We start from the raw sequence: 22572 nt of genomic DNA, 5'->3' as shown, positions 1-22572 counted from the left end.
ATAGGGTGTGGTCCAAGGAGCAGACTAAGCTAAACAGGGAGATTTTGCACAATAGTCTTAGACTCGAAGGGGGCTTGAAGATCCCTTGGGTCAGGTTTGTCTGTAATTTTATGAACGATTTATGTTCCCCCAAATATTTTCCAAATCCAAGCTCCATGGTGACGATTAGCAGAAAGGCCCTAAAAAAGTGTGTCTCCAATTATTGGGCTCACTAAGAATGGCAAGGGGAATTAAAAATCCTAGTGTAATGCAACACTAGCTAATGCTAACTTCCATGGGGATGGAGCCATACTTATCATATGTACCCAAAGGCTTCGATAGGATGCTATTAACAAGATTTAGACTGGGTACCTTCCATACATTAATGACAATACCAATAATGAATGACTGGTCTCGAACTCTGATATTTTGCCCATCGGATAAACGATCTGAGCAATCTACGATTCATTTAATCTTTTTTTGTAAATTTTATGTGGCGTTAAGAAAAGCTTGGATACTGCCTCTTTTAAAACACCAAGGGTTGAGGCAATGTCGCCCAACTTTAATATTATTGCAGTTATTAGAGAACATACATATCGCTTGGAGGGTAGCTATATTCTTGAAGAAGGCGCTCCAGCAAAGGAAATGTATGATAACTGATGTATAGTAATTTGCTGGACATACCCCCCCTCTTGTTGTACGCAATCCCTTTTTTAATATCTTTGTGATTTTTCTTTTATCTTCACTCTGTAGAAATTGTCAAGCGAGTATTTTTTTTTAACTTGTATAATTTATATTTAAATTTTTTAAATGTTTGATTTTATGTGCTTTTATGATTGTTTAATAAGTCGAATAAAGCTTTCCTTGGCTTGGTATTGGGGATCTCCTAAAGGTGCCATCTAGGGGCCGGAATAAGCATGTCCCGAGATGGTTTGACCGTAAATGTTCAAGAGCAGCAAGGGATCTGAGGGTAACATTAGGTAAACCTAGGGACCCAGCTTTAGTGAAAGCCTGTTGAAGACAATAAAAGGCAGTATTTACAAGGCGCAAGGCTGACCTGAGGGATGAGGCTTGGACGAAGCTCACCGAGGCTAACACCCTAAAAAATAGTAAAATGTTCTGGAACATAGTCAACAGCCCATTTTTGGTAGGAGATGCTGGCCAGACTCTTGACGCACATATAAAAGAGGAGGAATGGGTTGGTAATTTCCAGGAAATGTTTGCCAGTCAAACAGAAACCAGGTTAGTGAACTATCGGGGGCATGAAACTCGGCCCTTGTCATCCTTGCCAACGAGGTTAGAAAGAGTATCAAGGGACTGTCTGGAATTAAGGCCCCTGAACCTGATAGCATACCCTCTGACCTCCTTTTATCTAACCCCCAGTTGTGGGTGCCAGTCCTTACCTCTATTATTAACACAGTTATTAGAGCAGCCCCACCCACTTCCTGGGCCACATCCATCACCCTACCGATTTTTCAGAAAGGCAATAGGGGTAGCACTTTTTGTTATATGCCCATATCACTTTTGGATTCAACGGTAAAGGTGGTGGGCCGTATTTTAGTGGACAGGTTAACCACATGGGCTGCTGAAAATAATATACTATCAGACATTCAATGTGGCTTTCGTCCTGGGAGGTCAACAGTGAACCAATGCCTTAATCTGTACATGAATCTAAATAAATATAAGGTTGCGCGGTCAGGCATGATTTGCTTGCCATCTATGGACCGGTTGTCAGCCTTTGATTGGGTGAACAGAAGCAAATTATGGGAGACACTTAGGTGTTTGGGAGTAGACAACAACACCGTCCTTTTTTCACAGGAGCTTCATAGAGACACAAAAGCAGTGGTTTGCCATATCAACGACAGCAAAGTGACCAGTCAGTTCCCAATCCAGAGAGGGGTATGTCAGGGATGTATATTGGCTCTCTTTTTATTTAATTTATATATTAATAACTTAGAGAAGGATCAGATACCTACCCAAGCGGATGTACCCCAGGTGGCCCTGCTGTTTTTAGGAGCTATGTTGAATGGCAAGTTAAACTGGAGCTATATAAAAAAAAGTAGTAAACAGAGGGACCTCCTACGTGCTAACGCCACCATTTTTAACTTGGTCCCCCATCTGGGCAGTAAATCTATGGGCACCCTTTTGCAGATCTAGTTGTGTCTCTCAGGCAGTGTACCACAGTGAGATCTGGGGCTCTACCCCACATGATGATCTTCAAATAATGGAAAACAGGTTTTTGAGATGTCTTTTATGTGTCCCTCAGGGTACTTCTACTTATATTGTTCAAAATGAATTGGGTGTGCCCTATGTGACAGATTTTCTGTCTTTTCACACTATATATTATTGGCTTAAAATTTGGTTAAGCGATGGAACTATATCCTCAACAAAGAGATACTAAGGGACAGCCTAGGCCTGGACAGTGCTCACCATATTCCCTGGTTTAATTATATATGGGAAGGACTAAGGAAACTAGGTAGACCAGACCTTTTTTGCACCCCTGATATTGATTGCAGAAAATACTTACCTTGGTTAAAAGAGTCTTTTTTTAGGCTGCGGGTAATAGAAAGTGACGATTGTGAGCTAAGGAGCCCATTGTACGTAGACATAGCCTTTTGAAAACGGTCCCCTCTATGGAACCTTGGGGCATATTATCAAGGGCAGCGACAGTTTTCCGGCGATAGCGAGCAAAAAAACTATCGCTATGCATGAAAGTGATAAATATCGCTAATGATATGCGAGGTAGGCGTACCCTCGCTAAATCTCACGAAAAAGTCGCTAACACACGATCGCACGATTAGCAACGATCGCCTGGACTTGCAGACAACAAAAAAATGTGACTATTGCCCCTTAGCTGGAGATAAATAAGAACTGCTAAAAGCAGCTGGAGATGAAAAGGAGACCATAGAAAGGGAGACCAGCCCAGCCACGCCACAAAGCTGAGTACCTGCAGATGCCATGCAGGCAATAATCATTCAGCTCGGAATCCCACAAAGGCAACAACCACCACCGCCACCACCACTGCCTCCTGGACCACCACCAAGGCAGCGCCAAAGACGATGGCGGCCAATGCGCAGACGAATCATCCTTGGAGACCTACAACCACAGGATGTCATAGCCCACTACAGGCTCAAACGGACATCAATTGACTACATCCTCAACCACATAGCCCACAAGCTGACATCACCAACCCAGCAGATAACTAATATCCCCCCGCAAACAAAGCTGCTGGCTGTGCTACATTTCCTGGCCTCAGTGACATTTCAACCCACAACATCCAGACTCGGCGGAGTCTCACAGGCAGCCTTTTCAAGATTTCTCCCTATTGTGTTGGATGGCATAATCAGCCTGATACCCATCAACTCTACTTCCCCAACACTGTGCGGAAACAGCTTCTGGTCAAGCAGGGTTTCCATGCCATAGCTGGATTCCCAAAAGTTCTGGGTGCTATAGACTGCACACATGTCCGATTAGTGCCACCTGCGGACAGTGGACACATATATGGAAACGAAAGCACACTCACTCAATGAATGTGCATGCGAAAGTGGACCACCGTGGACTGTTCACAAATGTCACTGCCAAGTTCCCAGGGAGTGTTCATGATTCGTACATCTAACAGCAGTCAGTCATTAACCAGCGCTTCCAGGATGGGACATATGGGAATGCAGTCCTAGTTGGTAAGTAGCAATCCAACATACCACTTGCATCAGCATTACACACATTCAAAATAGAAATGTGCTAATCTCCATGTCACAATATCGCATACAAGATGTCAAACAACATCACCCCACACCAGACACATTAACACCGTGAACTGTGGGAACTGCAGCTAGATACACTGACCAAACTCACTGTAAGTTGCACACCCCTGCCCCCCCCCCCCCAGCAAATGTTGCAAGATGTGTGAAACATGCATATGTGATGGAGAAACATCACTCACAAAGAAACTTGCAACACAAGTCCCACTGTGCATGTCTTGTGCTGGACAGGCACCACAGCAGAGTTTGACATGTTGCCATATAGTGTGCAAATGTAGTCCAGCTTCATGTCACTTACCGTCAGTGACCCAGTAGCACACAACAATGTGTGGAAACTTGTGAAGGCTGCATGGAGGATGCAGAGGCATGCAAGGCAGGTGCAGACCACCGGGTACACCTGTAGGTATATGGAGATTGAGCCTCAAATACGGATCCGAGTCTGGACTTGCAGTATTCATAAACATGTCCCTGCTTCTTCACTCATTCTGCTTACATATGGAATGTGGAATCATGCCATATGATAAAGTAAATCCAGTCTATTTTGTGATTTGTGAGTCAACAAAGTGTATGAAGCCACCAAGCAGATGTCCATACGAATGACGGTCCTTCTACGAGCAGCACCTCTTTCGAACTGCCATTAACTTACAGGCAGTGATTAGCCCTCCATGTAGCAACTGCCTCCATACATGATGCAAATTGTCATGCGATGAGGTCTGGCTATTGGAACAGTGTGAAGATAAGCAGAGTATCATCAGCGTATGATACAATTGCGACCCCGCGCACCTACAACCATGAAGGAAAGTGGTAACAAATAAAGATCAAACTGTCTGGCGTCCAATAGCCAGCCATGAGGGTTACCATGTAGGAGTGGAGTCATTCCAGAACAAAATCTTGCATGTACCACATGAACGCCCCTTGATGTAATGAAATAACTCATCCATCTAAGGGCTAAGGTCTTCACTCCACATGACTCTAGTCACAGGAGAATTAGCCCATGAGAGATGGTGGCAAATGCTGCACTGAAATGCTACAGGATCCGTGCGTCAGTCTGACCCACGACTGCTCATTGTCCCAGAGTTACACTAGGCAAGAGCAATGCAGTTTCAGTGGAGTGTGTAGTTTGGAAAAAAGATTGTGACATGTGTAGGAGGGCCTTTTAAGTGCAATGGTTGCTGAGCTGTAGATTAATTCAGTTTTCATCAACTATCCCCCAAGAAAGGTATTGTCAAAATGGACCACAAACAAAGATGCAGCTCATGGTCCCTGTGAGGTAACATCTCAATGTACAGACCATGTCTTGTTGACATTCAAAGGGGACTGTACATAATTAGAATGAGTCGGAGGACAGGAATGACCTCAATGGCATGATGCAGTGGCCTACCTGCATCTGAATTACTGTGCTTGATGGTTCCTGCAGTTAGCCTGTAATGCCAACAGTTGCTAGCTTCAGAATCACATCTGTTGCTAGAGCTCAAAACTCGGGTACGGTTACTCCTTTGACTGCTATATCCACTGTGGTTTTGCTGCCCAGGGCCTGGTGATCATCCAGATGAAACTTGACAGTAACCTCTTACTCCTCATCAGTCAATAAATTGAATAATCTATTACAGGACCTCTCAGATGTATGAGGGGGCTGAGTCAATCTCACATCACATTGTATGACTTTCAGTAAGCTAAACATGTTTGCAGATGAGTATTCCGACATATTGATTTACGTGTCATACAACTTGCGTGGGATGTCTTGATCAGTTCGTAAGGTTGGGATTGTCATTGCTTGTAAGCCACCTTAACTATGATACAATAGTTATTAGGCCATTGGCATGTCATCTGTTTGCACCATTGCCAGTCCCTAGTGTGAGTTCCTGTTGATTTTGGGTGTAGATGTCATAGCTGTCCTGGCATTGTCAGTGAACCATGATGCTAACTCATTGAGTGCCTCTGTGAAGCAGGTTTCTACTTGTCTGTAGGCAATGTCAATGCCCTGAACCAATATGCTTTCACAATCATGTAAACCCAGAGCAAATGTGCTTGACATAAATCATCCCACTGCCTGTGGGTCACTGTTTGATTGGGTTTGCATGTTGTTACAACTTGACATGGCATGTGAAAAGATATACTATGTTGGTAGGACCATGGAAATGGCCACGAGCATTACCAATTCCATGATAGTCATGTCAGTGAAGAATGCAACCAGGAAGTGGACTGCTTGGTGTGTGGGAGCAATGTCTAACTTGTGTCAGGTGGTGCACCATGAGCCCATCACAGACTATTGGTACCTCTGTTTTCACAAAATCTTCAAAGTGTATGTACAGATACCCTAAGATGATGAATAATTTGTGATGGGTCGCTCAATTTAGCTCAATGAATACCTACAGCAAATGAAAAAATGTGAGATCCTGGGCCAGTGGTGTGGAAAATCAGGAAGCATGCTGTGTTGTTATCGTCAATGATGTTGAGTGTGGATACACATCCTTCACATTTGGACATGTCTGCCTCTCCCATTCGGCATGTGAAAGAAAGACTCTAACTTATTGCTAGACCATCCCTCCTTGTCACACATGGTCCTAACTTGTGATCCCATAGCCTCCAGGTACAGCATAAAGGATGTCGGGGATGGAATAATAAACAAGCAATGTCTTGGCAATGAACATCTCACTTGGGCTTTTGTCCCTTGAGTATGGTGTTGTCTACAGATTCATGGAAGCTAAAGGTTTGAATATTCAGCTTGCGGAAGGACAGGTCTCGACCCAGTTGTGTGACCGTAATCAAGTGTGTGATCTCATTGTTGCAGTGTCCACCATTGAAAGTATTCTTGTCTACCTTGAAAATTTGCTGACATACATTTACAAACGTAGCAGCCCTGTTTTGCAGTTCATTGGCTGTGTACCCAATCCTCTTATGGTGTGTATGACTTGCATGATTTTTGGACCAGGTTCGGGCTGGGTGCAGACAGGTGCCAACGTTATGGCCCTAGCTGTGCATAGTGACAAGTCTAAGGTATGCTCTGCATTGTGCATCAGTGTGGTGACAACCGTGGTCAGCCTAATGTCAGACATGTCATATGTCAACATGGACAATGTATGCTGCGCACTCATGGCATGTGAGTTGGAGTCCAAGACAGGAAGGAGCACATAGTAAAGGTAGTGGATGGTGTTGCATCTGCTGAAGTTGATGTTGTTGGTGAAGCTAACAAGGCCGCAATGGTCCATGCCTGTAGGGGGTAGCTAACTGTGGTTTTGGCTAAGCTCATGACCGGAAACAGCATGTGTTGTGCGTTGCTGCAGGCTTGCCGAATGCAGCAGCACAGAAAGTCAAGTGTGTGTTGTGCGTTATCATGCCTCCTACATAGCTAATGATAATGACAGTGCATTAGGTGGATCAGTGTCAGTGGGAGAAGAGCCACTCATGCAACTTAGCTGCACGCCAAAATGATGTTGGATGGAGTCAGAGCAAAGAGCCAATATCATTTGCATATATATACTAAAGCATTCTGCAGCAACACATGGCCAACTTGATAAACAACTTTACATAAATGCCAACACACAAATCCATGTACATCAACAACACATCCAGCACAACCAATGACTAATTCCACTTTCCCTTATATGTCACAGGGGACCAAGGATATGCACTTGGACGATGGATGATGATACCAGTACGAAACCCCACCACCCAAGGCCAGAGGCAGTACAATGTGGCACACACACGCACACGGTCCATTGTGGAGCAGACATTTGGTGTATTAAAGTCAAGGTTTCGGTGTTTGGATATCTCAGTTGGCAGCCTGCTGTACAGTAATATAAGTCTTTCAAAAAACGGCAAAGTGCACACCTTTTAATCATGATTTTTCCATGTTTATCTTTCTTCAAACTTAGCGTTTGCGTGCAACCCGGAAGCGCGGACGGCCCGACCACGCAAATAAAGATTGATGCACAAGAACCTGGAGTAGAATTCAACCCCACCGGATGCACAGCTTTTTTTCTTTGCATATACAAATGCCACAATTTTCGAATTTCACCAATTTCTTTATTTGTTTTTCTTCCAAGTAATCCACATTTTTTCAATTGTTCTTCACATTCCTCATGTCACAAGGGAGACGCTTACATTATTACTTTATGCTTAATGTTGCAAAAATGCCAATCCAGACCTTATCCTGCAACATGTCATTGTACATAAGCTTTATCCACAATCATTGGTCGTGTATACCCAATGCATTTCGGGCTAGCGTAATGGTGAATACGTTGGGAGGACGCCTCTGGTTATAGTTGTACAGGTACGAACCAACAGTCATGATGATGTATTTGGAATAACAAGTTTGATCTAAGATTACCAGGATGGAGCCAAAGAGGTGTTGTGACTAGCGAAGGGGGTTTAAACTAGTGGGTTAACGACAGTAGAAACAGTTCGAGTATCCAAGGAGGGGTAGTTTTTAACTATGTTTTTGTAGCGGGAATACGTTGATGTGTTGGGGAAACATGAATTAATGGGATGTCATGCATAATTATTGAAGATGCATTGTGGAGCTAATCATAAGTCTAATTGATGCGTTTGAATTTTCAGAAATTCCCCTGACGAAGGGCCAAAAATGGGCCTGAAATGCATTGGGTAAACACGACCAATGATTGTGGATAAAGCTTATGTACAATGGCATGTTGCAGGATAAGGCCTGGATTGGCATTTTTGCAACATTAAGCATAAAGTAATAATGTAAGCGTCTCCCTTGTGACATGAGGAATGTCAAGAACAATTGAAAAAATTTGGATTACTTGAAAGAAAAACAAATAAAGAAATTGGTGAAATTCGAAAATTGTGGCATTTATATATGCAAAGAAAAAAAGCTGTGCATCCGGTGGGGTTGAATTCTACTCCAGGTTCTTGAACCTGCTGTACAGGCCAGAAATGGTGAATAAAATCATCCTGGCATGTTGTGTGTTGCACAATATATGTGTCCGTACTAAAGCTCCATGGATCCAAGTGCCAGAACGACCGGATGAAGATGAGGATGAAGAAGAGGCTGGTGCTGTACACCCCACACCTAATACTGCAGGACTTGCACGGAGGAACCGTATCATTAACAATTTCTTCGACTGAGTCAATCACATTGTGACGCTCACCCTCTGATGCATGTCAGAGCCAAATGACCACACACGTGATGTCAGTCAAATGAAATGTTACAAAAACATACCATGTCTATGTGTCACTGTCTGCCATGGGCACTGTACTCATTAAACAGTTACGTGGCTCAACCAGTGGTTATAGAAAACACTACTCAATGGACGTTGGCAATGTGTCCAGAGTACAGAAATACTCTGCAGTGTGTAAAATGTATGACACCATACTCTTCATGGTGTATGTAGGCTGCACTATGTCAAAAGGTTGTTTCACATGATTTCAATACAAGCAAACTAGGGTGTTGTTTGTGATGAGGATGAGATTTATAATCTGCTGACATTGCCCCAATCCAGGTATATTGGAGTGTGTACGTTGTGTGATTCTTCTAAATTAGGAGTGTGTGAAATGGTGTAAAGGATGCCAATAGTGGATGCAACCTCCCAATATACAATGGTGCATATCATCCAGACACTTGTCAAAAACATGTCTGTCTTTGCGGCAGGAAACTGTCCCTAGAGATGTGAAAATGGGCTTGCTAATCTGCCCATTACAATTCCTATAGAAGCCCGCACAAAATGCGCAGGATATTGAACCTGGGACCGTATATGAAATATATCCTGCAGATTAGCAAGTACATTGTTGCTGTATAATTGCCAAATAATATCTGCACAGATGGCCATACTGTCAATGAGGTTCCTGAACATATGCCTCAAAGATGCATGTGTGTAATCGGGTAAGAGCTGCAAAGAGGGCATATAATGTTTGGAAATATGGAAATGGGGCGTGGAATGTGGCACCATATGAAATTGGGGCATCAAGTTGGGGTGCAAAGATGGAAATGGGGCGTGAAATGTGGCACCATATGAAATTGGGGCGTCAAGTTGGGGTGCAAATATGGAAATGGGGCGTGAAATGTGGCACCATATGAAATTGGGGCGTCAAGTTGGGGTGCAAAGATGGAAATGGGGCGTGAAATGTGGCACTATATGAAATTGGGGCGTCAAGTTGGGGGTGCAAAGATGGAAATGGGGCGTGAAATGTTGACCATTGAGAAATATGGTGAACAAATTGGAGTAACACGGAGATGTGGCGTCTAAAGGGGTTACAACATTTATCTGTCTATGCTGACCAGATACTTGCCAAAAACAATGCACCACCACCACCATAAAGACACGCAAAACAGCAACATCTAAAAAAGTACACCATGCATGGGTGAAGACACCTCCTACAGCTGGACACACAAGTATATGAGGATACACACTGACACCTGGCTCATTCATAGCTACCATTGAGACACATCTGCCATTGCATATGAACCACTATGTAACATCAACATCTGACAATACACATACAGGTACACACACCTGGAAGTGTACAGAAAGTGATGGCCCTATGTCATGTGTCCCCCATGGGTGAGTAGCACATGTAATAGGAAGAAATCATCACTGATGGCCCACTTGTGAGCAATGCCAACATGACGTGACATGTGTGGTGGCTAAGCTTCCAAATAGTGCAGACGTGCTTGGCCTAAGGCGCTGCCGGGAGCAACCTTCACATACATTCGTAGTATGCTGAGCTGCTGCCCTTGTTGGTGAGTGGTGGCACAACTACACACCTGCTGCAGCCCTTAGCCCAATTCAATGGCAATTGAAGGCATTCTCATTGCACCTCCGAGCCACGGACTCATGAACCACAGACTATACTCATAACAGATGTGAGACGCAGGCCATGTGAGGGCATGGATTAGCTCTGCCCCCCAGGCTGTGGCAAGTAGTGCAGTTACCAGTACCTTCGCCACTGGGAGGAGGACTAGGGACTCAATGCACAGGGGATTGCAAAGTTTGCCATGGATATCTGATCCACAGGACTGGAACATTGTAGCTACTTGGACCCTGACGCCAACCCTCAGTGTGCCTGCATGGTCCTACACGTGTGGTCCTACACAATGACGCATAATCACGGAAGGATGACCAAGATGGTCACACACTACATCCTGTGACGGAATACTACGCTCACAGATTTGTGAAAGAGAGACCTAGATGGACCACGGTGTACTCAAAGAGTCCTGCAGCCAAACTTTTGCTTGGTGAAAGTGGGGACACAGACATAGGATAAACCTGTGGCGCGTCACGATGACTCACAGTGCATCTGGACATCCCTGATGGCCTTCCCAGAACCCCACACACCCCTGTCTTCTCCTGAGCTTATACTTTCTGATCCTGGCCACTCTGGATCTAGTGGTCAGCGCAGTGAGACAACGGAAGGTCCGTTTTGATCCTGCATGCTGGGGTGGTGCGGTTGTGCCTCTGCTGGCCCAGCCGCATTACACTGTCTCTGCGTAGCCCCACTTCCACCTACTCTGCTCCCCTAAGCTGTGTGGACTAGCTATGACTGCGTCCATGTCCCTGCACTCACCAACTGCTGTGCCTTTGGCGTGGGTGCACAAGTGTGAGGGTGAGTACTTGATGCATGAGAAACATTGATAGGTGTGTCTACAGACGCTCAGTACCTGTGACATACTTAAAATACACAACAAGTTACTTTTAATGGACACTTTGCCAGCCAACCCTACTCACACTGCAGATGCGCAGCACACTGTTGCGCACACAGCCGGGAGCTCTTGCATGTTCATCATGACATAGTAGTGCATGTGAGGCCTCCACCCCTGTGATACAGAGGCAGGCGGATAGTACAACCCGCACAATTGCACCACGCACAGCTGTGCCTTAGCAAACAACATCCCACTCTCCAGCTGGACACTGTCCACCAACCCCAAAAATGTGGTCACGCCTGCAATGTAGCTCTACAGTTGCCCTACACTTCAGCCTGCGCTCCATGCTAAATGCTGCTGCCCTTGTGTAGGTGATACACCTGCAACGGGTGGCCATAACAAAGCCCCACCCAGTCCACACCAGGTGTCATCATGTGGCTGAGACCCCAGCCACATGTCACACGCCACTCGTGCAGGGGGGGGACGGAGGTGCACTGACCTCCCCTCTGTCCTGCATGTGCAAAGCAACTTCAATGCCAATGCAAACCAAAATGGATCATGGCTCAGGCAAGCAAGAAACAGCTTCAGTACCATTTGAAAAGCTGGGTGAGTCAATACGGCGAATATGCTCTTCCTCAATGTAATACATTGTTAATATGGCTATACACCACACATCTACGTGCAGATCATCACCAACTGGTAGATTGCACCATTCACACAGAAGCTGACATTGCTGAAATTGCCATGCATGTTGCATCTGCAGACCGACATACACAAAACATACTCAACCATGTTGAGTGCTGGAAGACAGAGTCGACGATGTCGAAGGGCAGACATAATGCTACAATGTATGCATGGTGAGCTGGGAAGAAGGGCAGGAGGTTGAAGATCCGGATGTCTACACTGCGACTTGACCAAAATAGATGCTACCCGAAGGCACTCTCTCATCATGCGTCATAGTGGAACTGGGAAACAGGGTGCCCACCAGACCATTGCCAACAGGTTTTAAGCCACCTACATTCTAGATCAACATCCTCAACTACAGGGACAGGGATGCCATAATGCAATTAAGTTCACAACTAAAAGACATCCAGGTTCTCCTTCATTCTAAATTTTCTTCCTGGACTACACATCACCGGTCACTAAACACAGATACACATTCATGACAGGCAAGGATTGTGTTAGGCAAGACAAGCTTCTGGACCCTATCCTGTTCCCAGCATGTCTACATGTAGTATTAAAGGGAAATATTCACTTTGTTCAAAATTTCATGACAGGCTGAATATTGGATGGACTCATACGCCTCTGCAAACACTCAGACTGTGCCCACTTATCCACAACAGCATTTGCACAATGCATCCTCCCACACAACCAATGCTAGTCAAACATGGAGCCAATCTCACACTTTACAATCTGCATGACCGGCATTGAGCCAAGCGCAGATTTAATGTTGCAAGGTACACAAGGCCATAGCGGACATCACAGGATCTCAACTGGACTACCTGGCTCTACCAGGACGAGATCAGCCACATTCATTCCTCCAAAGAGCCACAGGCATCTCAATACTCTCACTAACTGCCCAATGTCACTCCACAAAGGTGCAGCTACATCGCCTAAAAAGTCACACTTGTGCGCGACTTGGGTGGCACACTCTTGGGAACTACATGGACCAGCAGTCATGGCATGCATATCCTAAACTGTCTCGTGTCACATTCCATGTGTACTCCCACATACCTGTTTTTTGACTGTGTCACGGTCACTGACTCCATGACGAGCCAGAGTGCCCTCTCACTCCCAAGCTGTGCTCCCACACGTTTCACTTATGTCGGTATGTATCTTCAGGCTGGGATGTAGCACCGTGCGGCGCATGCCCATTTGCAACTGTCTGTCAGCTGTGAACTTCACAAGAACCAGTCAAGACACTTGCATATCCTTGGTCTATAATGCGGTGTGTTGCACACACACCTCTGTCATTGTGTGAATCTTGCCTTTGGACAAGGTTTTGTGGATTGACTGTAGCACATTTTCCCAATTGTGATCATGTATGCGTTTGGAACTGTTTGCATTGCCATCTAACATCTGTAGTACTTCAAGTTAAAAACGTTCAGTGCCATGGTAGGCAACACTGTGACCACATTTAATAGTTTCAACGTCTACATGCACATGTGCTCTCAAATTGAACACACTCTTCACCTACTCTGACCTCCCTCAAAAAGGGGCACATGGAATGTCCGGGCCATACACACTCCATCAAGTGGTTAGTAATTGTACTCCTATCTCAAACAACACCATAGAGAGCCATCGCATCTACAGGAAATTCGTTTGTCTACAAGCAGAAATGGCACATCTACATCGTCGTTGTCTGTCACAGTGGGATGCGACAGGATACTTAGTGTATGCAGGAGTGGAACAATTATGGGTCAGACTGGGAGTACCCTTTCAATTCGTGGACGTCAATTTAGAGATCAAACACTGGTATGTAGCAGTGCATGGCATACTATACATGAGGCCAGTAGTACTTGCCTCGCTGCATGCAAACATGGAACAGGGGGCGTTCTCCTATCACATTTTGCTTATACTCGCTCAATGGCATGTCCCAATAGATTACCTTGCCTGATGGGCTATTGACATCGTGACATTGTTATAGCATTGCATTGTTGCAATGGTGGCACCACAGGTTAACACATATCAGCCTATTTTTCACCATCTCTGGATCTGTTTCAACATGTACATTGCTTGTATTTACATTGATGTACCTTCTGGTTGTATCAGTCTCCAGACCCTATTTGCCAAGTTTGTACCTTTACGACATTTTACAAAAGCACATATGTGTGATTTAAGTATGGTTTATTTACAATATTTACAAATGTGGTGAGCATATAGGGCAAGTGCAGAGGGTGCCCGTTGGAGGGCCAGACAGAGACAATTGATGTTATCAGGTCCAAGGTAAGAGGCATAGTTCAGTCCACAGGCTGGTTGAAGTGGCAAGGAATGGGGTGATATGGCAGTCCATGGGGGGGGTCCAAGGATGTTCCAGTGGACAGTGGAAGTAAGTGCAAGAAGTGCATGTGTGGCACGTTACTGAGCACTGCAAGACACAATAAACTGGGGCTTTGGCACAGAGGGATGCTGCCGCTTCCTCCTCAGCAGAAATGCGCTGTCATCCTCATTTCCATCATCTTGTGTGTCAAGTGCCTCACAGGTGTCATTGGTGTTGTGCTGCAGCCCTGTGAGGCACTGACACACCTGATGTTGGAGCTGAGGATGTGTAGGTCGCTGCAGCATCCATCTGCACCAAACCCTGTGGCAGCAAGGAGGCAACAAGCAGGTGCAGGGCATTATAGATCCCAGCAACCTGGCGCATGTGTTCAGCCCTGGCAGCCAAATCTTGGGCCTGCATCCACTCCATGCTCTCCATGATCTTGTGGATGTTGTCCAGATCCTTGCTGACACTGCTGGAACCACCCTGAGCAGAGAGTGACTGTTGCCTCAGGATCATGACTCCAGCAATGTCAGCCATGGACCGCTGGGGAGCATTGAAGGGGCTGAGGGTGTCTGTGAGTGTCTGCATGCAGTCCCTAATGGGACTGAGACACCCACGTAGGCCCGCAATTTGGTCTGCCATTTGCTGAAACCCCACCTGCGCCCTTTCCCCCAACCATTTCTGGAGCTCAATGATCCGCAGTTGGAATGCACGGGTGGCGGGATCTGTCTCCTGTGAACTAACTGGAGCAGTAGGTGCCTGCTGCTCGTTGGTGTCAGCAGGGGGTGGGGTCTGCCAAAGGCTGTTGGGTTGCCCTGCACTGGAGACTGGCGAGTTGAGGTCGTCGAGCAGGAGTTGCAGGGTGTCGCTGTGGATGTTTGCATACACGCCCATCTCATCAGCGGGTTCTAGGCCAGGATGCTGTTCTGGAGGTGCTGTCTCACCCTCTGAAAGGTGATAGGGGAGAGAAATGACATGAGTGTTTGCCACCAACAATCATGCAGTAGTTCATTACAGCTTCAGACAGCAGGACAATGTTAGACCCTACTGATTTGGAGGGGAGGACATTTATTTTTCCAAATGGTGACAACATAAAAGATTTTGCCTATGAGAAGTTTTCTTGGGACATGGTGGTCTCACAGTGCCCTACTTGCATGAGGACATAGCTACATGGCTTTGCTTTAGTACAAGGAAACGGGCACTTGAGCGGAGATTCTGTTAACACCTTGCTTGATGATATGCCCTGTGATGTTATTATTATTATTATTATTATTAGGTTTTTGTAAAGCGCGTAGTCACCCGTAAGTATCCCCGCGCTAGTTAATTGACACTGGCAATCGGGTGGCCTTTGTGAGCTATCGTCGCATATGCTCATCCTTCCCCACAATACTGTTCCTACCCTCCCCTCCCCCTTAGTGTTTGCCTCTTCTTTGTTCCGCTTTAGATTCATGCTGCAGAGCAAATAGATTACAGACATCCATCTCAACGCACAAGCCACATCCTTAGTGGGGACAGAGTAATGGAAGGCTGATACGTGTCCTGGTGTCATAGGGCCTTTCTGCCAGCCTATCAACCATTCTGACTTCAGTATTCCACTATGGGAGTTGCTATGCGTCCAGCTAGCTGCAATGTCTATGATATGGTTGCTTGTATTACGTAATGGCGTCCTACATGTCTCCTAAGGCCCACAGTGTCCGACATTAAGGGGCAGAATTTTGATAACTGGTGCCTCCCTGCATGTCTGCAGGGATGCCACCGTTATTGTGCACAACGCCGCAGCCAGCATGGATGTCATGCATATACAATGCGGCGCAACATGTGCCAAAAATGAAAAAGATGTGTGAGCCATCTATGCCGTAAACGTGTAGCATTGCTGGAGTGGGTTTGCAAGTGCAACGCAGCCAGCCGCAGCTGGCAGTGGGAGTATCTGCAGGGCGGTGACGTGGGCAGGGTGGGGGGTAGTAATGTATAGATTAAGGAGTCGTGCAGGTAAGTGAACATTTAAAAAATAAATTACGAATTTTGTAGGACGCACTGCATTGCATTTGTGGATGCAGTGCACTCAAAATAATTTGTCTTATTCATTTACATGTTTTCATACCTGGGAAGCTCCGTAATCCATACATTACTACCCCCCAGTTTCCCCCTCCCCCTCCCCACGTCTCTGCCCTGAAGGTACTCCCACTGCTGGCCGTGGCTGAACGCAGCCCTTGATCTTGGGGGTCCTTTCCTTCCAATGCTGCATCGAGCCTCACGCCTGCTCCAAGCAAGCGCAGGGATGTGACGCAGCATGGGACCAAAAGTGAGTGACTGGAATCTAGTAGATTTAAATCAGCTAATAGAATGAGGCGTTCCACCGCAGGAACACCACCTCCTATGCATGAAAGCCTCCACCGGGCATTACATATCTCAATGAGGCATGACCTTGAGGATAACCCGCAGCATTGGGCATCCTTTGCGCCACAGCTGCCTCACAAAAAGGGACGCAATTGCAGACTTTAAGATGCGCAAGGGACTTGTAAATCTGCCCCATGATGTAAGTTTTGTGGCGTTCAGATCTCCCCTATTGTGTGTTTCCTTATAACAACTGCCTGATGCAGTTTCACGTAATACACAATGCATTAAAAGTACAAGAAATTGGAAAAATATGAACAGTAACATAAATTTAAATGCTCTTAAACTTATTCCAATAACGTCCAGGCATACTTTTACTCATCAGTAAAGGTGTGAGAGAAGACCCCACTAGTTCCAGGGAACATGGTACTTTAAACCCTAAAAAGTCAAAGGGCTATCCCTTGAAAGGTTTGTATCACAGAATACTGACACCCAACTTACAATAATTCTATCTCACTCACTCACCGCATGTACTCAATCTATTGCTCAAATCACTGGTCACGAACTAAATTATAACGTTTACAGTCTTTTTATTGAAGCATATATTTAAAATTTCAGTATGGAATCAATCAGATTCTACTGAAAACAGTAGGTATAAAAACATTTGATGGTAAAAAGATTATTTAAAAAAAAAACATGATAAAATTACATTTGTACAGCATATAAGAAAAAGAGAAAATACATTCTTATAAATCATCAGAAATAGTCATACAATCAAAAACAAGTATATAAACAAACAAAACCCCCTGCTGTAGATAGAGCACCTATTGTTCCTACAGATTATCAGATTCAATAGCCTTTATTCAGATTAATTCGGATTTCTAGTATTTCAAAATACAATATATCTAGAATCTCTTGGGCTTTATTTGAATTCTATTACGGAAAAAGTGCGTCGACACGTTTCGGTGTTTAAGCCCGCAGATATGGTCACACCTTCCTCAGGACAGAATAGATTTGCTTGGGGTCATCTGGTTCATTAGACCGGTATTCTATCTGTATATTAGAGAAGTATCAATCAATACATTTCGAAATATGTATATTGACATCATACTATGACATTACTGTCAACAATTCAGCATGAACTTATATTGATTGATAACATTAATTCGTATATTGGGACATAAGTTTCCCCACCCGTATTGGTATGTCATTTCATTATGGCACTACTTACATCATATCTATATGTCTCACATTGCCCATTGCATAAGATTTCTAAATGTTATCTAACATGCTGGGTAGCTGCTGCCTCCGTTATATTATAGTCAGTGACCAACTTACACTCTATCACTCATACCGTTCCCATTTCTATACTGACCTCTTATTTAAGGATTCTAATTATTCCAGTCTTTGTATTGGTTAATCTTCACTTTTGACCATACACTGTAGTAGACAAATCAGGACACTCTTCAGATTTGATGTTGAATCTAATAATGGGATAAGTAGATATATGGGTAACGGCTGGCCTAAGTTTAAATGGGCCTTTTGTTCACTTATTAAACATATGTCGAAAGAGAAAGGTCTTACATTACCGTTTTGCTTTAAACACGAATGCATGAGTAGCTCTTTTCTTTTGTTTCTTTGTTTTTTTCCGAATACTGACTGTTTTATATGCTCTGATTGGAGTGGGTCACTTGCTTCAATTCAGGGCCCCTGATGTAGAAAAATATGAGAAGATTCCTTATGATATGTTTCTAGTTTTGAGCCTGTATTATGCCTGAGCACATCCTCTCTCTTATACATACCTCGTATTAATCAAGGCACCTTCTTCCCCGTGGTTTCCCTCTGTCTACGGACTGCCGATCGCGTCCTGGTCTCAACTGTTAGAACTAGATATGTTCTGTGGGGGAAGTGATACATATCATTTGCACAGGCCACTTTCTCCCATGACCTAATATCAGAAATCCCTTCTGCTGTTTTCAACAGGGCCCCAGATCTAGGGAATGTCTTCCCGGGATTGGGTCTTTTAATAATGCCCTACCCCGTGTCTCAACTACAGAGTGTATCTTTTGCAGTATTCTCGTTAATTGGATGAGCGTTTGCACATATAGGGTTCCTCCCCTCCCTCGACATTTGTTTACGTCGGCGAACCCCCTCATTCTTTTTACGGGGCCATTTGGCGTTGGCGGCTCTCTACCTCCCCTTAACACTTATTTGGCGGTGAGCATAGCCGTAAAGAAAACTCGGTCATGCAGCCCCGTGAGATACCCGGGAACTGGTATAAGTTGATGTCTAATACCTTTTCTCTATCCCTACACCCAACACCTATCTACAGTTATGGAATTAATGCGCGCCTCTATTGATTCCTTCGCTTACCTTTATCTTGGTCGAAATTGCACCGCCATGGGTACGTCTGGTCTTGTTCTTCTTAGTTAGTTATGGGTCTTACCGTGTTCTATTTATATGCACAATGGTTGATGTTATACGGCTGTGTTGTTCCGTTCACGCTCTCAAGGTGCGTGTGCGCAGAGAGTATTTGTTTCCCTGTTCTCACAACGGCCATCTTATAAAGATCTTTTTTTTAATATTAGTGATCGTTGTCTTTAACTATATGCGATATATATCTAATCCTATTTAATATACACAAAGGGTTTTCTTAGTTAGTATAGATCTTACCCCGTTTTATTGATATGCACAATGATTGATGTTAAACCGCTGTATTGTTACGTTCGCGCTATACAGGTGCGCATGCGCAGAGAGTATTTATTTCCCTGTTATTGCAGTGGCCATTATATAGAGGTGTTTTTTATTCTTGGAAATCGTTGTATTTGCCTGTATGTGATGTATATATATTCCTATTTTTTCTACACAAGGGGTTCACATGAGATTTCAATCTTAACGTGTCCCCAAGCATTTAAATGTATTATTTGGGACACAATCCAATGTATCTGATTTCCTCCTCGGTTGCACCCTACACTCATTGTGCAAATTAGCCGCTTTCATCCTGCAATAGATTATATATCATTTTTTACAAAACACATACCCTAAGCAATAGTCATCTATAGATGGTATTCAGTCCTATATTCTACTGGTAATTTTCCTCTCAATACCTATCGATTATATTAACAGTACGGTGGGAGTCCCTATTGTTCTAATATGCCCTTATCTTGCTGGTTTTCTTGCAGTCCACATCTAAGGGGTGGATTACTGGTTGTTGTTGGGCCCACACTTGTGTCTTGAAATCAGATGTTCCAAAGTTATTTATGTAATAAACAATTCCGTAATAGAATTCAAATAAAGCCCAAGAGATTCTAGATATATTGTATTTTGAAATACTAGAAATCCGAATTAATCTGTATAAAGGCTATTGAATCTGATAATCTGTAGCAACAATAGGTGCTCTATCTACAGCAGGGGGTTTCGTTTGTTTATATACTTGTTTTTGATTGCATGACTATTTCTGATGATTTATAAGAATGTATTTTCTCTTTTTCTTATATGCTGTTATAATGTAATTTTATCATGTTTTTTTTAAATAATCTTCTTTTTACCATCAAATGTTTTTATACCTACTGTTTTCAGTAGAATCTGATTGATTCCATACTGAAATTTTAAATATATGCTTCAATAAAAAGACTGTAAACGTTATAATTTAGTTCGTGACCAGTGATTTGAGCAATAGATTGAGTACATGCGGTGAGTGAGTGAGATAGAATTATTGTAAGTTGGGTGTCAGTATTCTGTGATACAAACCTTTGCAGGGATAGCCCTTTGACTTTATACTTTTACTCATCACCATGAATTAACACCACTGTACTATGCAATTTCACCTTTAGGCCCTTTGCGACCTATCAGCGTGAATTTTTTTGTCGCATTTCAAAAAACGGGCCGCTTTCACATATCATTTTCACTAGGTAAACCTTTGCGGCCTGTTTGCGTCAATATTTTCGTCGCTATAGCTATATTTTTGCCGTCAAAACACAGGAAGTGATGTATTATTGCTTCCTGTCACAGGGGTGTGGTTTTGACTTTCACTTTCTCTTTTCAGCACATTGCTTGTGTATGTGCTGAGAGGAGGAGGTGTATGGTGGTTGCTGGTGTTGGATTTGAATTTTGAGAGTGGTGCTGTGTGCTGAGCCCTGTCTGAAGTGTCTGTTTGGTCTATTTGTATAATTTCTAATTGTTTGTGTGTCTACTGTACTCAGTTTTGTGGTGTTTTGTGTGGGGTTAGTGAGTTATTTAAATAGAGTTACTTAAGTGGGTTATTAGTTATTAGTAGTAAGTGTGTTATGGGGGTCAGGGGGATGCCGGCTGTGGGAAGGTGGCTGGTGAAGTTTTACCTGCCATTGATGTTGGAGGCTGGTGGATGGATCCTGCAGGGCTATACTTTGTCTGTTTGGAAAGTGCGCTGGGAGCGGGTGAGGGTCAAGATGGAGCGATACTTTGGAATTGCCCGGAATGTGCGCCAGTGGAAGCACCGCTGGCAAGACATGCTTGCGCGTGAGGCAGACCTGCTCCATTACACCGGAGTGATGGCTGGCCTACAGGGTGGTAAGTACTAAACCTGTTATTTTACTTCACAAAACATAGGTATGTAAGTGAGTAACGTGTGTGACAAGTGTGTATGACATCTACATGCTGTCTCACAACTGTGATACTGTGACAACGTGTTACTGACAATGTCATTAGCCTAAAAGATTTGCGCATGATTCACATTACTTAGGATCGGGAGAACTACCTCTTCCAAACACATTGTGTGCAACAGTAGAGTAGGTGTGTGAGCAGTCAATCCAAAGTGCCCTATTTGTATAGCACCATAAAGTGCCAGTTGGAGTGAATGGTCACGTTGTCATTGAGGTGTGAACACATATTTGCGCTGTGAAGACTGAGGTCTCCTGTGTGTCACTTGCCAAAACATTACTATGTAATGGTGAATGCCCACAAGGCAGTAAGGGTGGCAAGGCACAGAGGGTATTTGCATGTATAAGTCCATTGCGGTTTTAGTCAGTCAAAGAGATGTGGGCAGAGACTGTGTGCAGGATGCCGTGTGTGTGTCCAGTATGGGTAACTGTACAGATTGGAGCAGAGCCATTGTGTGTGTGACCTATGTGCAGGACAGAACACAGTGTGTCAAACGCTCAACTTCATGAGCAGCAGGACTGTACCTATATGGCCCCTGTGCATGGGTCATGTTCAGAAATGTCCTTGTCAGGTGAAAATGCACTACGTGAGTTTTACTGCTCCAGAGTGTCTTACATCCCAAAGGACTGCGTATCAGCCTCTTACAAACTGCATAGTTGCCCTCATACGCAGTACAACTTAGACATGATGCCTGTGTGGACATGGTGCATTGAAATAGCGTGACACAACTCTTATGTGCATGTCGTACAGCACTGATGTTATGTGTGGGCCACCACTGCATTCACAGGCCATGTGTGCATGGCAGTCAAAGTGAACAGGATCATGCGTACACAATGTCATTCATCTACACCGTGAGGCTGTTTTTCCTGTGACTGAAATGTTGTTCCTCATGTTTATGTCACGTTTCTGGATGCCATGTAATGACACATATTTACATTTGTTCACTCACAGATGGTCGACAACCCATCACACAGGGTGACGTTGATCGATTCAGGAACCCAAACGCCACTAGTGAGTTTTTGTATTTGAAATTGCCATGTTGTGGTGTCGTGAATGTCATTACCAAATGGTACACGTGGTTGTTTGGCTATATGGGTGTGTACCGCATGTCACTCTGCCACAATGTGCAGATGTATTTTTTGATTCCGATTTGTCTTCAAATAGGTATTTGGATGTGGGAAGACACATATCATTCTCATTTGTGACTTTGCCCATCAAGGGGCAATGATACAGCTTTGATTTCCTGTGCATGACATACAGCACAGGTTCTAGCGAAC

Source organism: Lissotriton helveticus, chromosome 8 (assembly GCF_964261635.1).
Source record: "Lissotriton helveticus chromosome 8, aLisHel1.1, whole genome shotgun sequence".
In the NCBI taxonomy this organism is placed as follows: domain Eukaryota; kingdom Metazoa; phylum Chordata; class Amphibia; order Caudata; family Salamandridae; genus Lissotriton; species Lissotriton helveticus.
This window is presented reverse-complemented; position numbering follows the sequence as displayed.